This window comes from Anguilla rostrata, chromosome 5 (assembly GCF_018555375.3).
Source record: "Anguilla rostrata isolate EN2019 chromosome 5, ASM1855537v3, whole genome shotgun sequence".
Lineage (NCBI taxonomy): Eukaryota > Metazoa > Chordata > Actinopteri > Anguilliformes > Anguillidae > Anguilla > Anguilla rostrata.
Window position 1 is genome coordinate 51,135,932 of NC_057937.1, and position 16,011 is coordinate 51,151,942.

The window sequence follows — 16,011 nt, forward strand, 5'->3', positions numbered from 1 at the left end:
TGATGTTTTTGTTGGAGGTTGTTCAGATTTTCAGTGTTTTTTTTTTCTTTTTCGGAAGAATAATGTGAACCATGTGCCTGGCCGTCTGAGGAAAATTAGCGACCTTTCACGTGACCCACCTGTCGTGCTTTCAGCACCGATAATGCTAACCTCATGTTACTATCATCCAGGGAGGGGGCTTCATGTCGAGGGGGCTGGAGGGGCGTCAGCGCCATATCATGCAGGGTTTTTGGCAGGAACAGTGTGGTTGGGTGTAGCCCCCCCACCCTGAGGGAGGAAGCAGATCTGTTTCTAATAACCAATGACCGAGTGCAAAGGCAAACAAACAAACACTAATGCTAAGCTTCCTCACTTTCCTCATCTTTTTATTTTTTTCCCCCGGCTTTACCAATTTCCATTCAAGAAATCTCCTGATTCTTGTTAATCTGACGCGTGTATTAGGCTATTGTCCATGCAGGCGCACACACACACAAACACATAAACACTAGCGACGGCCGCACCCTAAATCCACCCAAGGTGAAGAGCTCCTGTTGACTTCACCTTCCACTCGGTGCTAAAGGAGTCTCCCGCTGTGAGTGGAAAATAATAACCAGCTCGGGGTATTTTCTTTACCCTCCCCTCGCTCACAGAATGCTCCCTTATAATATAGTGTTCTCTTATAATATAGGGAATATAGAGGGACTCAGTGATGTAAGCTGTTATTACTGGAGGTGCTGAATGGGAAAATCTCCATTATTTTCAGGGGGAAAAAAAACGGCACCGTGGAAATAAAAGCAGGTCGCGTCATAAAGGCAACACTGTCGCCAAATGGTTGCAGGGCGACGCGTTTAATCCCCGCCCACTCCCTCCCCTGGCGTTTGGGCCACCTTGCCGTTAGCCACGCCCCGGCTCCAGCGTGCTGTGCGCACATTTCCTTCTCTTGTGTGGGAATCAATGCACAATGGCCTCTGTGCTCGACGGCTCCCTCTGCATAATGGACTGCCAGAGGAAGCCCGTGTGTGAGAGAGACCCAAAGACTGGAGCTCTGACGAGCAGAACGGGCTACGTTAGCATGCTCTCTGGCTCTGTTAACCAGTGTGCTGTACATTATATATGGAAGTAATGGCCTTTGGGCCGAGGGCCCGCCTGATCATTCGGCAGTGCATTTTAGGGGGCAAAAAAGGTCCCGTAGACTCCAGCATCAAGACATCAGCAGCAGATCTTCTACTCTTCCACCCTGCCTGTTTGTTTTTCTGGCATGTGTCTCGTGACCCAACCAACCTAATCCCCCCTTCCTGTGATTTATCCAAAGCCATGTTTTATGGCTCTGATTGACTGTGTTAAAAGTCATTTCTGTTGGACGGGATATAGCTCACAGAGGGACCGTTTCACTGCCCTGTGTACAGTAGGAGCTTCATGGGAAAGCCACATGCATCTGATGGTTAAGTGACCAGGAGGAACCATGCCTCTCCTGTCTTTTTCTGCTAATTGAATTCAGCACTTAAATAAGCTGGCAGGAGGACCCTTACCTTATTCAACTTATTTATTGCCTGACTGGAGAGATTATTTGACCCCCTCAGTTCAAAAGACCTTTTTTTTGGTACAGAAAAGGAGTGTTAAACTCAATTATGGAAGCAATCAGTGACTCAAACACTACATTTGTTTTGTGGAAGGGGAAGGGTGGGGGGAACAGGGGGAAGAGAAGAAAGAGTGCCTGGGACCCTGCAGCTGTGGGGCCTGTCAGAAGGGAGGAGAGAAGGAAGGGAAAATGAGGGAGCAGAGGAGAGAGTGGCCCCACGGTCCCAGCCGTGTCATGGGAGATTTGTGTCCGTCCCCTAAATCATCCCCCTCTCTACAAGATTACAAACTAAGAAATATCAGAAAACCGATCATTCACCCCGCCCCCTCCCGAATTAATTGGCAGATTTGGTCATGTGGGTTAATTTAGAGCTAAATAAAAGAAAAATACAATGGGTTTGGCTGTAAATTAAAATGGTGGTAATTGTTTGGACGATCAAAATGGCTGTATGGGTATAAAGCACGGGAGCTAATCACGGACAGATTTATGCCACAGCAGCTGCCTGCGGCCGCTGTTTCTCTTCATTTTCCCGTTCACCTCTTAAAGACATCCTCCTCTCTAAGAATGCGAGAGTACTCGAGAAAGGAGATGCTAGCCTTCCTCTTGTTTTTTCTTCTTCTCCCCTTCCTTGCATGCACAGTCACAGCTGGCTTGTGCTAAACTGTTGCGTGATGGAGCTCTAATTCTTTGACAGTGCAGCCTTTCTTTTCCTCACTGTGTTTGCTCATACCTCTTGGCCCAAATGTAAGGGGGGAAAAAAAGCCTCTTATTTATTTTTCCTCTATAGTTTTTTTTTTTTTTTAGCAGTAGTGAGAACATTGTGGAACGGAGCCGACTTTGTTTAAAGTCACTGGACAATACCGGAGAGCCCAGCGTCGGCCCCGGCCTCCCGGGCCTCCCCGGGCCTCCCCAGGCCCGCTCACAAAGGAGCGCGGCGTGCCCGAAACGCGGCGAAACGCTCCCAGTTGTTTCCTCCGCGCCTCCGAGATAAAAAAAAACCGCCACCGGTGGAAAAACAGCCCCCTTGATCAACGCCTTTCATTTAGCCGAGCCGGCTCCCTTTGGAAGGAGAGAGAGAGAGGGAGCGGGCGGGCGGGCGGCGGGGAGATTTAGGGAGGTGTTCGCCAAACCCCGGGAGCGCTGGGGGAGACGCTCCGCCCACCCCCCCCCCACGCCGCCGACCCGCGGCGCTCGGCCCCTTCCCTTTAAAACGCCACCTGACCTTTTAAAGCGGCGGACCCGCACCGGCGGGCCGGCGGCGAAGGCAATTCACCCGACTCACGGCTGGAATGAAAGGCCACGGCTCAGATGTTTGAACAAGAACAAACACAAATAATTTGTGGGGGGGGGGAGCTGATGTCCCTTGTCGTAACCCGATCATTTATGGATCAATTGTCCCTATTCTAGTTTAATTTACCATGTGATGGACTTGGAGCTCCGATCTGTCGGAAAACATCCACCGCGCAGAGCTGGGCCTAAAATAGGGAAGTCATTTGAATCCAGATGCCGCCTACTTGGGGCTTGTGTCTGGTAGACAATTGCAGGTAGATTATGATGCAACTGACAGGAGTTTGCGAAGCCTTTGTGCTCAGGGACTATTTGCATTTAAATGCCTCTTGTGCACATCCACGGTAAATTTAGAACATGAGCCCTAATTTAAAGGCTTAAGTGCTGGTTTGTCACCTAACTTGATAAAATAAGAAAATTGCGCCCAAGGAAAAGGACGAGGACAAAGCTACCTCACAAAGGTACATCTGGTAAATTGTTTTGAGTGTTTTTGTGGTTTTTATCTTCACTTTTTGCCGGAGCGGGTCCGCTGCGTTCACATGAGTTCAGCCGGAGTTTTGTTGACGTGACTGCTGTTGATTTTGTATTTTAAGTTGAGTATTTTTTGGTGGCGCGCTCTTTGTGGTGTTTGAGTTGATGCATGAGCGTCTCTCAGTGCTGCGTTTGATTTTGCGTATGTGGATGTTTCATGCATTTGTTGAAGTATTGTGTTAGCGCTTCATTTTATGTGTGAGTGTGTGTTTGTGTCCCCATTTAAGCATTTGTGTGTGTGTGTGTGTGCGCGCATGTGTGTGCGTGTGTGTGTGTGTTGGTGTGTGTGTGTGTGTGTGTGTGACAGGCTCCTGCTGGCTGTGTGATACAGGCTCTTTGTCCTGCTGCACTCAGCATGTCTCTCTCCTCCAGAGACTGGCTGGCCTCTCTAGTGTTGCTACATAAAGGCAGAAGGTTTCTTTTAGGTGTTAAAAACGTCCATTTGTGCATTCCCCCGACAAAAAGCAGCGAACCCATTTGAGTCCGCCCGTGACACGGGCAGACATTGTGGCCGCGCCTCTCTGGCAGTCATTTCACAGATTCTAAAATCAGAGAGTGCGGTAAACAGGATTTCAAGAGCTGGGGCGGCCCGCATGGGGCAGGAATACTGTGACACTATAACCGTGCAGTGGAAAATGGCCCCTGTGAAATAAAGACATTACCTGAGAGGGGGAGAGTGGGATACGTTTCTTTAACCCCCTCCTCTTCCATAAGGTCTTAAAATAACCAGAGAGAAAATATAAAGGCTTTTTTTCCCCCCCGCTCTTGCAGGGAAATATATTTCCATGTAGGGAACTGCAGACAAATCAGAGACAACAAAAAGACAAGTGTGTGTTTCTGGCTTCACGGCGGAGTGCATGAGAGCAGCATCAAAGAGAATAGGCGAGGAAGGTTCCGGGCTGGGGGCTGCGCTGGGGACCCAGCGGCTCGGCGCTCCCCCCCCCGTCTGGCCGCTCCTCCGCTGCCGTTCGGATTTCGTTTCTGCGTTTGATACGTCGGTTGTTCGGGGCGCATTCGGGGCAGCGTGGCGCGTGGGATAGCGGGGTACGTGGGGCACCCTCGCGGGCTTCCCGCTGCTCAGCCGAGCCGAGCCGGCCCGGTTTGTTCTGGGGACGAGCGGAGAGCTGGAGAGAGAGAGAGAGAGAGAGAGAGCGCTCGGTTTGGGCTGGGGGAGGGAGGAGGGAGGGGAGAGGGGAGGAGGGGGAGGAGGAGGAGGGGGGGCTCGCGCTGGGAACAGACAGGTACGATTTCACAGCTGTCAGGAGAAGCCCCCAAACAGCTCCATTTTAACCTGCACACGCTCATTCTTAACCCTCCTCTCTTCTCATGGGGGGGGGGGGGGGTGGCTGTCGTGGGACCCTGTCAATTGGACACTGGAACAGCCGTGTCCTGCAGTAATTGGACCACTTCCAGTGCCAAATAACTCAATATGGTGGATTTGCTTCTTTTTTTTTTCCAGAAAAAAGCTTTTCTTCCTGACACCAAACTTAAGCTTGCACAGTTTGCATGGCACTCAGTGGTTCCTGAGAGAATTTATGACCCTCGTTATTTAGGTTGTCCTAGCAGCAAAATGAGCCCCTCCCCTCAGATGCACTAACTGGGCAGTGATAAGGGTGTCCCCTCGCCACCCTCCCCCCAACCCCCCCCCCCCCCCCAAGCCAGGTGACAGTGCGCAGTAAGCAGAAAGCGAAATAATGAATTTTATTAGTTTAGTAACAGCTTCATCTCAGTTCATTACTTCACCTCCTTACCACTTTAAAGGCACTTACTGCTTTCACCGCTTGCCTGGGGCAGTGTGTGGCCCAAGTCCATTTCATCAGGATGATTCCAGTGATTACACAGTGAGGAGTGTTTATTTATGGTGGGAGGGGCTTCTCACTGAGGGAGTGGTTATATATTATAGGAGGGGCTTCACTCAATGAAGGAGTGGCTATTTGTGATGGGAGGGGCTTCACACAGAAAAGTCCCATCCAATAATGAATGAATCCCTGAGTCAAATTTTCTCTCTTTGTGAATGTGGCCAGGTATGTCCACTTCAGTGAGAAACACTCTGGTCTTGTCTCATGAGTGCCCGCCTCACGTTCACATTGCAGTTTTTAAATCAATCATAAACACGCAATTTTGATGGACCTGTTTGTGCAGTGAAATAGCAATTATTTATTGGTTAGTTGGGTGTCATTTACAATAGCTTTGCTCCACTAAGTCAGATTTTCACGGTGTCCACCATTTGTGAGTGCGCAGTTCACTGCATCAGTGAGTTGTAAATGGCCACCACTCCACTTTACTAAAACTCAAAGCGCATAAATGTGTTAATCCACGCCTTTATACCAGTCTGTTCATGAGAAGGCAATCGATTGAAAATCCAGAGCTGATTTGGAAGCTGAGTAACGGCAAGTGAGCTAATGGCTAACTAGCTTCTTATGATTGGTGTATATTAGCACCGCTTGCAAAGGTGTTCCATGATGCTATGTAAAATTAATTTTATTAAATTTTGCCAGACAGCAGCTGTGTTTTTAATCTTGTATAGAACATTAGCGTATGGTTCCTGTTCAGTCACCCTTTCCGTAGTGTCTATGAAGACCACGCTATTTTAGTTCTGTACAGGAAAGTGTTCCGCGCAGTCTTTACGCCAAGCGTACGCTCTTGGTGAAGGGTGTCTTTGTCACCGGTAATTCCTGATGAACGGAAAAGGGAAAGGTTGATGAAAAATTACTGCAGGTGCCTGGGCACCCGGGTCCTTGGGAATAATCTGCTCTTGTCTTTCTGGCACATTGAAAGATTCTATATTTGCAATGTGTTATTCTCAGAGGCAGGTTTGGGTATTTCTGTATTGGGGGTTGATTGAACCCTTTTGAAATGTATGTCTGCCCGTTGCCTGTTGCACTTGCGTGTGTGTGGGAGCGTGTGTGTGTGAGCGTGCGCGTGTCGTCGTGTGTGTGTGTGTGTGTGTGTGTGTGTGTGACTGCTTGTGTTCTTGGCCTTGTTCTGTGAGTCTGAGCCTCCCTACAGGAGAGAGAAAACTGCAGCTGTAATTGCGGACACAATGATTCAGTAATAAAACTGTTGGGAAACTAATAAAATTAGCCGGGAATTGATTGGAATTCTCTTTAATGGAAGTATGATTGCCTAATTAGAGAGGGGTGCAGTGTGTCTGCGGGGAGCTCTGCTTCTGTGGCTGTTCAAACCGCCTCACAAATATGATAGGATTTGGCATCTGAACATTATCAGCTGTTATGGATTTTGGAATATTGTTGTGGTTACTCTCGTCGTTATTGATTGTTGTGAAGCGTTTCAGACAAATCGTTTGTTCTCATTAGGCGTGGATGTGAAACGGCACATCCTCTGTTTGCTTGCTTTTCCCCCTCATTGTTCTCAATTAGCCTCCAATCACAGCCTCGTTCATCTCGACCCCCTGCAATTAAAGCAGCTTTCGCTTATTCAAACCCAACAGGAATACGTCTGAGGCGGCATATCTGACAAATAGAAACTCATCTGCAGATTACCCCCCCCCCAGTGTGTACAGCACAGTATAGTGTGTGTTCACCTGCTCTGTCGTGCGTTTGTATGGTGTGTTTGTGTGTTTTATTGTGTGTATATGTGTACTTATGTGTGTGCTCCTGTGTGTGTATGTGTGTACTCCTGTGTGTGTATGTGTGCAATCCTGTGTGTGTATGTGTGTACTCCTGTGTGTCTGAATGTGTGTACTCCTGTGTTTGTGTATGTGTGTACTCCTGTGTGTGTGTATGTGTGTACTCCTGTGTGTGTATGTGTGTACTCCTGTGTGTATGTGTGTGTGTGTGTGTGTATGTGTGCACTCCTGTGTGTGTATGTGTGTACTCCTGTGTGTGTGTGTGTGTGAATGTGTGTACTCCTGTGTGTGTGCAGTATAGAGTGCAGTATCTCTGCTCCAGAGCAGAGGGCCTTCAGAGTCCTTAAAGAGTTCAAAGCTGCGGCGTTGCACTGATCCAGGATCAGAGGCGGGCGCGCGGGCTGACAGTCGTTACATTCAAGCCCTCTCACGGCCGACGCCTCTCTCTCTGGTTTGTGTGGCTCTAACCCCGCCCCTCTCATTCACGTTCTTTCATGACCGTCGCCTCTTTCCGGCTGGCCCCACCCAACCCTCCCCTGCGCGCCTGCCCCCCCTCCGCCCCCCCCCGCGCCCCCACATCACCTGACCTTTGATCCCAGCGGCGCCTCTGTTTGATGTGTTTATCTCCCCGCGCCGCCGGCGTCGGCCCTCTCTCCCCCCCCCTCTCCCCCTCCGCCGGGGCGCGGGGGTCCCAGGTAGCGCCGATCGCCCGGAGATCAATTAGCCGTGACCTTAAAAACCTCTGTCCTTGTTTAATTGGCGGCGCCCAGGCAGGCTAATGGCATAAATTAGCCGTTAATGAGATCCCGGCTTGTTGTTAAAAATATAATAATGTGGCAAATGAATATGAGGGAGCGGAGCCGCGCGCTAGCACTCCCCTCGCCGCGCGCACTCAGGAGTGACCTCTTTTATTCCCCCCTTCCTTTTCATTTCTCAAACTCTGCCTTCCGCGCGGCGCTGGAAATATTCATCCGAACAGCTTAATGAACGGTGAGGCCGGCGGCCGGGGCGTTTAAGGAGCCGCTGTTCCTGCGTTCCCGTGTAGAAAGGGCCCCCGGGGGCCCGCGGGACCCGGTCCACGTGGTGTAACCCGCCGGTGCGTGTCGCGGGATAAATCATTAGCGGTGCGCGGGCTCAGAGGCAGGAGCGACGCGAAGCGGCTACTTTATACATCAGCCATTCATCAGCGGAATCAAGCGGGCGGCGGACAGATTAACGAGGTTTCGCAGAAGTGGATTCTAAACAGTGTCTCGGACGGCGTCCCGGGGTGGGGTGGGGGGACGGTGGGGTGGGGGGGGGGTCCCGGAGCGGCACCGCCGCTGCTTCGCTTCATCCGGGCCGTCTGTGAACAGGCGCCAGTGCGCCGCGCTCCGTCTTTATCCAAACAGACGCCACTCTCTTTCCCTCTCCTCTCCTCTCCTCTCGCTCGCTGCTCTTCCCTCTGTTCTCTGTCCTCTGTTTCTCTCTGCCCTTCTTTCCTGTCTCTCGTCTCTCCTTGTCTTTCTCTCCCTCTCTCAGTTTCTCCTGCGGCGCGGTTGCCACAGGGAAACTTGCGTCGCCGAAGCTGTAAATGCGGTGTGAATGTCGATCTGTTTTTCTTTCTTTCTCTCTATCTTTATCTCTATCGCTCGTTCTCTCTCCCTCTATCTCATGACACCGTGCCCTCTGTCGATTATTGTTCTCTAGTGAAACAAGCTGGCCTTAGCCGGGGAGCCAAAGACAAACAGAAAGAAAAGAAAATTCTGTGTGATTGAGTCAAATGTCAGAAATGTAGAAAATGGCTCCAGAGAAGAATGGTTTTGAAAACATTCAGCGCTTCGGTGTGCAATACATTTGACACGACGAACAACACGGTGCGGTTGATGAATAATTAGCAAATGTTAAACTCTTTTTTTTCCGTGGCTGCAATCAGTGCATGTTTGATGTCAGAGGCTGCCGTGCTGAGTAATGATCGGCGTCTCTCCTTTCTATTTCAGGTCACTTTCATGAATTCAAAATCAACTAACCAGTGATCTCTGGGTGCTGGGGCTACAATCTCTCTGTTTCTGTAAGTAGTCTTTTTTTTCACCACGGTGTATTTCCTTTGATGAGGCTGTTCTGGTCGTGATTACAACAAAGCAGAGACCTTTATTTTTCATCATCCCAAAGCTTGTTCTCAGTGCTCTCCTAATAACTGCACAGAGAGATGATGGCTGCCAATCCCAACCTCACTCAACTCCTGTCACTCTTAATCACCTCAGAGACACTGAAGGAAAGAAATCTATCAGACGCTCATAGAAGCTCTTTAGCTACACTCTATCCACACTCTATTTTTCATAATGTAAACAAGCCCTTTTTATCAACAAATATGCAGTTGATGTCTATAAATTAATAAGCTAACTGTACGTACATTTTAGCAAAACTAAGTTTTAAGGTCCCCGTTTCTTGGAGCCGGTATTTTATTTCGTAATATTTCTCTGTTGAAAACGTCACAAAAATATCGTCAGCGTTGGCGCACTTCTCTTATAAGGGTGTGGAATGTTTGGAGGCTCAGTGCGGTGGGGCGTAAGTAAAGGCGGTCGGGTTGCGCTGCTAACGTGCTGCAGCAGCCTCTGTCTGCGTGCTGGCCTCCGCTCTCATATCCGCCCGCGAGCGCTCTGGGGCTGTTCTTTACGTCCGCGCGGACGCGTGTCATGGGCCATGCGCTGCGCTGCGCTGCGCTGCGGTGCGCTGCGGTGGCCAGGGCACTACACGGGGCCTCCCCATTTTTGGGTGAGTGCGATGCCAATGGGGGTGGGGGGGTGATGATGTCCGTCAGCTCTCCGGTCCAGGAACTAGAAAGTGTGTTTCAGAGACGGTGGTGAGAGGAAAATGGGAGGGGTCATGAGAAATGTGGGCCGTCTTTACTGAAGTGGGGTGGAGCCAAGGACAGGGTAGGGATAGGCGTCTTTTGGATAAACACAGACTGTGTGTGTCTGTAAGACTTGAACCTGCATTATCTACAAAAATGTTGTTTCAGGTAAAGCCCAAGCATATTAAGCTTAAAAGAAATCATAATCTATATGAATCTTTCAGAACAAAAGGATTAACCAGGAAACACAAACAGAAGAGAATTACATTAATAAAGATAAAATAAGAATGTAAAAACGCATAATCAGGCGGGGTGAAGACGCGAGGAGCGTTCCCTGTGTGAGTGTTCACAGCTGTGCGCTTATATCACTGTGTCAGCTGCGCAGCGTGGCGGGCTGTGTTCTCAGAGCTGATCCGCGGGCACCTGCCTCTCAGCGAGCCGTCCCCGGCGGCGGCGGCTGAGTCCTCCGGCTGAGGAATGGCGAGCGCGAGGAAGCGGCAGGGGAAGCGGTTTGCTTTGGCTGCGCTCCGCCGGGCCGAGCGGCTGTGATGACAAAGGGCTTCGCCGCGTCCGCTCCTTTTGTCTCGCCGTCGATCGTTTCGGGGGGGGGGGGCATTGTGAAAATTCCGTGGGCCTTTTATAATCCTGATCCAAGACCGATGGGCTGGAGGCTGGAGGGCCAGGAAGCGCGGAGTTGATACACTGCGTGTGTGTTTATGTTCTTTTGAACTAAAGCGGCCCCTTCACTTGACTGCCATTTCTGCTTCTTTTGGGCCCGTATGGTTTTACAAACTGTCACGGTATATGAATATTAGAAATAATAACTCCATCTATGGCATACTCTATATGTGGCCATTTGATATTCTCTTTTTTTTGTTGTATTTGTCTGCCTACCATTTTCCTACATGAAATAACTAGCGAGAAATAGGCTACTTACACATACAGCAATGGGAATATGTTATAGATATGAGGTATCTATACGTTGCTTTCTCTAGGCTATACACACACACACACACACATGCTATATGACCAAAAGTATGTGGACACCCCTTGGTCTGGGGCTGTTTTTTATGGTTTGGGCTCGGCCCCTTAGTTCCAGGGGAGGAAAATCTTAATGCAATGACATTCTAGATGATTCTGTGCTTCCAACTTTGTGGCACCAGTTTGGGGGAAAGCCCTGTCCTGTTTCAGCATGGCAATATATGGGCATATAGTGATGTCCATATAGAAATGGTTTTGTTGAGAACGGTGTGGTAGGACTTGACTGGTCTGCACAGAGCCCTGACCTCAAACCCCTTTGGGATCAATTGGAAAGCCAACTGCAAGCCAGGCCTAATCACCCAATCAGTGCCCGACCTTACTAATGCTCTTCTGGCTGAATGGAAGATAATCCCTACAGCAATGCTCCAACATCTAGAATAAAGCCTTCCCAGAAGAGTGGAGGTTGTTATAGCAGCAGAGGGTGGACCAACTGCATATTACTGCCCATAATTTTGAGATGTTGGATGTCAGGTGTCCTCCTACTTTTGGCCATGTAGTGTGTGTGTGTATATATATAGGACGAAAATGTATTAATTCAGTTATATATATAGCGCTTTATACAGCATATCTCAATTTCAAGCTAGTTGTTTTTCAGTTTTTTTTCCAATTACCTGCCACCTCTAAGTTCATATTTGTATTATTTCAGCTGTCTGTAATGGTGTTAAATATAAAAGCCCGTGGATGGTTTCTGAAGGAGGGGCAAGAGAGGCTGGAACTGTTCAGTCACTGTAGGTGTTATTGTTAGTTCTGATATTTGCACTGATATGGTGCAAATTAACGTTTTCAACTTGGGCAATAAGACTGGTTTTATTGGACTTCATAAAAATGCTAAATACTTCTGGCTCTGAAAAGTAAACATCTGTCTCTGGCTTTGCAAACTGGCTTTCATCCAGTCAGTAAGCAACAGAGTGAGCCTTGTCTTTCACTATAAGTGTTTTTAAAAGTGTATGTGTGTGTGAGAGAGGGCATTTGTGAATGTGTGTATGTGTATGTAAGTAAGTAAGTGTGTTTGAGAGGTTGTGTGTGAGCGAGAGAAAAAGAGAGACAGAGAAAGAAAGCATGTGTGTGTGAATGTAGGGGAGGGAGGGAGACAGAGGGCAAGAGCATACAGAATATGTGTGTGTTTATGTTTTTGAAAGAAAGAGAACATACAGCTGTGTGTGTGCATGTGTTTGTGTGTGTGTGAGAACTGAACTGAAGTGAACCGAAATAATTTTTGTTTAATTTACTGTTTGTGAATGGGTCCATAACACTGTTTAATAACTTAGGCCCCTTTGTGAGCCTGTCATTCAAAAAAAGAAACAAAATTTTAAAAAATCTTACATTTTACAATTGCTTGGTAAGGATTTCTTCTTTTAAGGCTCTTGCGGATAAATAATTTCAATCAAAAGATAAATCTCCTGCTGAATTAGCCTTGTCTAGTCTTGTGTGACGGAGAAAGTAGAGTTAAATTTAAACTAAAATTATGACCACAATTACAGGATTCCACCAGTCATGATTTGTATTGTATTAGTCAGATTAGTACAATTTCTCATTAGATTTCAAATATGGATATTATGCGGATCAAACACACAACCATAAATACAATTTTAAATTGGTAAGTGCTGGAGTAGTTTAGTACTGCAGGTAGTGTAGAATGACGACGAATGGCTTATTTGTGAACAGGTAACCCTCCAAATGATTTCAGATCTCTTACCTTCCTCTCTATTCCTGCCTGACTGCGCTGCCTCTCTTCTATCTCTTTTTCTGTGTTTCTCTCTCTCTGTCGGTAACATGCGGATGCTATTGATACTGCTGAAGTGGGCTATAACTTCAGTGCCCTCGTCGCAGTGACAATGGCCTGGTTAATTAGTCAGGAGAGGGCAGTGCTCTGTGCCCAGAGTGCCCGGCTCAGTGCCTGCTCTTCTGACTCTGTCTGGGGGGGAGGGTTGAGTTTCGGGTTTTGTTTTTGAGGGGGATCATTGATTTGGGGGTCAGAGTTCTCTGTTTGCCCTGAGCATTCCGATGTGACTGGACAGGACGTGGAACAACACGGGGCAAAGTCTGGGCGGCAGGGGCGTTATTCCAGCCCCCGTCTGAGCGCGCTACGGAACAGAGTGCACTCAGAGGCACGGGGTCCTGGTGGCCAGGGTTCCGCACGCACCCCCTGTCTCATTCGTTATAGAACCACTGTTTATGAAGCGCCCCCACCCCCCCTCCCCAGCACTTATATCAGGGAGACTCCACTCGCTCGTTAATCTAAATTCTTTTGCAGCTTTAATCTGCATGTTTAATTAATTATGAAAGGAGGGAGTGATTAATTTCAGCGGTGTGTGGTTTGTTACCTGAGGCGTGTTGGAGACACGTTAGGGAGGATGCATTAGGGGGTGGGGTGATGTGGGGTGGTGTGTCAGAGGGCTTGGTAGGTGGAGGGTCTTCTTTGGCCAGGAAAGGGTCTCGGAGTGGATGAATAAACATCACTCCACCACTTAATGAAAATGAACAGCCAGAGGATGCCTGTTTTCCAGTTTTTTAAATGTATCTGTCCGCCCCATCTTATGACCGTTACGTGATTATTAGTGATGTCACCGTGGAAACAAGACCACTTTTGAGAAAGCCAGAGTTTTAATTTCATCAGCTCCTAAATGCTTAAATCTCATCAGGCCCCAGAGGAGCGGTGGATGTAAGTGTCGTGTCTTTAAAGATTTAATAGCGACAGATTAAATTACTCTCAAGAAACAAGCGGACAAAAAAAAAAAAAAAAAAAAAGGATTCCTGAAAAGTCTGAAGATGGCTTGAGGTAGGCGTGCGACGCTTCGTGGGCCGTGCTTATAATTCCCCCGTTTAGCGTCTGGAGATCCGCAGCCAGCTCCACCGAACGGCGGCTTATTCTCCGCTCTGCTGGGTTCACACGCCGGCCCGGTGTCTGTCCAGAGTCCTGCTCTCCCTCTCTCATTTTACATGTTCTTTTATTCCTCTCCACAGCCGGAGGGATGCCGTTTCACGATTCCGTATTCCGCGTTTAATTCTGACCGGGGTAAACGCTGACGCGGGCTCGCCGGCTGTTCCCCTCTGGAGGAGCGACCCGAAGCGCTGCTCACCTATCCGCTGAGCTCGCCGGGTAGCTGCTCATTAACATCCCCCCCCCCCCCCCCGCCTGCGACGAGCAATAATTACAAACTAAAGTCTCACACAATGAATTAACGGCTTTGGCCGTGAACTCTTGTCCCGAAGGGCCGTGAATCCCCGGCACCCATAATGCACCGCGTCCGCCAGCGTGAACCCCCCCATGTCGAGGCTCGTCAGTTAATTGATTCGCAAATTATTTAAAGTTTGCGGTGCCCCGGGGAGCTCTCGGCGCTAGCGGCAGCCGTGGCCGCGGAGTTTGGGCGAGCGTCTCTCTCCCGGTCTTAGTGCGCCCGGTGAAACGGCCCTCCTCCGCTTCCACGCGTGCGTCTGCAGATCAGTGCCCGTCAGCGGGCCTGTGCTCTGTGTGGAGCAGGGAGGTCAGCACTGTTTTTTTCTTGTTGCTGTGTTTGATGCATGTATTTGGATGAGTCTGCTGCTGCACAGCTCAAGCCCCGGTCACTAGCATACAGTTTCTACATGCCGCTCATTCTTTAGACGTACAAGATATAGAATTTGACATTTTTCTAATTATTATTATCCGAATTGTGTGTAAAGTAATGAGAAAAATAAATAAATTAAAAACCCGAAACAAAGAAACGGTCATTATGGAGCCAGCGATCTGGGGCTGCATCCTCTCATGCTGTGTTTTTGGAACAAGTGTTACAACAGCAGGAATGGCAGAAAATGAAACTCAAAAATACAGAAGAGTTGCTTCATTATTGATGTGGGACATAAACTCAGGCCACTGGAGATTTCCTTGGCAGAAGGATTGTTTCTGACTCTGCCGGGTCATCACTGTCATTGCTGCAGTGTCAAATGACATCTTAGTCTCAAAGATTAGGTTCCGGTGCAGCTTTAGATGTGGTTTTGTGACTAATGTGAGTTTAATTAATAAGTTGAGAAATAAGAGTGGGAAATGCCCGGGTAAGCTTCAGTAACTATGCAATTAGCTGAAATGAACATGCAGCACAACTGTTACACATCATTTATACCAAAAGATTTTTTTAGTATAATTTATGAGTTGGTTATTGCCGTAACTGGAAATGTATGCCTGATATTAGCTTAATGATATGCCCCTCCTCTGTTGTTACCAACAATCAGTTCAGCTTGGTTTAAAAACCATTTTGTGTCCGGCGAGTGTGGAGGTCAAAGGCCTTTGAAACGGAGTTAGTCTAAAAATAACATTATACTTTGTAACAGCTGGCGGAAGCCTCCAAGGACTTCCTCTTAATTTTAGAAGAGAAAAGGCCTACTTCTGCTACAGGCTCGCAGCCCACTGTCAGTACGAACAATCCGCACTTGTAATTACATTGTAACTACATTTACTGTTATCGTGACATTAAAGTGCCCTGGAGTGCAATACAGCTTATTGTGTCGCTACAATTTTTTCTACACAGAAAAACTAGACTGGGTTGAGAATATACTTTGCGGTTTGTTTTGGTTAATGATTGGTTGAAAATGGATTTCCATCAAATAATTTGAAAACCTTAAAAGGTTGCATGGCTAGTGAAATCATTTGCTTTCTATGTAACAGTTTGTTGCTGTTTAACTAATGTAGCCAGCAAATGATTTAACTAGCTGTGCAACCTTTTAAGGTATTTTAATGCTACATTTTTACTGCTAAATACTAGTAAATAATGTTATATTCATAATATTAAGAGTATTTTTTTGGCTTGTTGGTTTATGGCCAGGACATGTTGTCTTTGTAGGAGAAATATGTTGGACTACAGTATGTATGTAGAAATATGTGTTAGTAATATTTAGTAATATTAATTTATTCTTGTAATAATAGTTTATATACCCATTTTACCCCATGTTTGCTTGCAGCAATCACCTGCAGCAAGACAACTTATACTGGCCACAACCCAATCTGAATCACAGCACACTCGACTACATCAGACCTCTCTTAATACTGACTTGTGCAGTTCAGTTCAAATGATAATGCTCATCTCATAGATTGACTGCTGTTTACTTCCTGTTCTCGGGATATCGCACCTTCCTCTGTGAAGTCTGTAAATGAGGCACACATTCATCAGATTGGACTGCAGCCATTTTGTTATGAAACCA

At 47.8% G+C, this 16,011-nt stretch overlaps 1 protein-coding gene across 28 annotated transcripts in view; it reads left to right on the forward strand.

Annotated features, from left to right (window-relative positions):
* Window positions 1-16,011, forward strand: part of LOC135255600 (transcription factor SOX-6-like) — a 200,877-nt gene that overhangs the window by 31,156 nt on the left and 153,710 nt on the right. For 26 of the 28 annotated variants that reach the window (XM_064336985.1, XM_064336984.1, XM_064336994.1 and 23 more), the window contains one exon: window positions 8,942-9,012. The exons of the other annotated variants lie outside the window; for them this stretch is intronic. The gene's annotated coding sequence lies outside the window, so the exon portion shown is untranslated. The remainder of the gene's footprint in view (window positions 1-8,941; window positions 9,013-16,011) is intronic. 28 annotated transcript variants of the gene reach the window in all.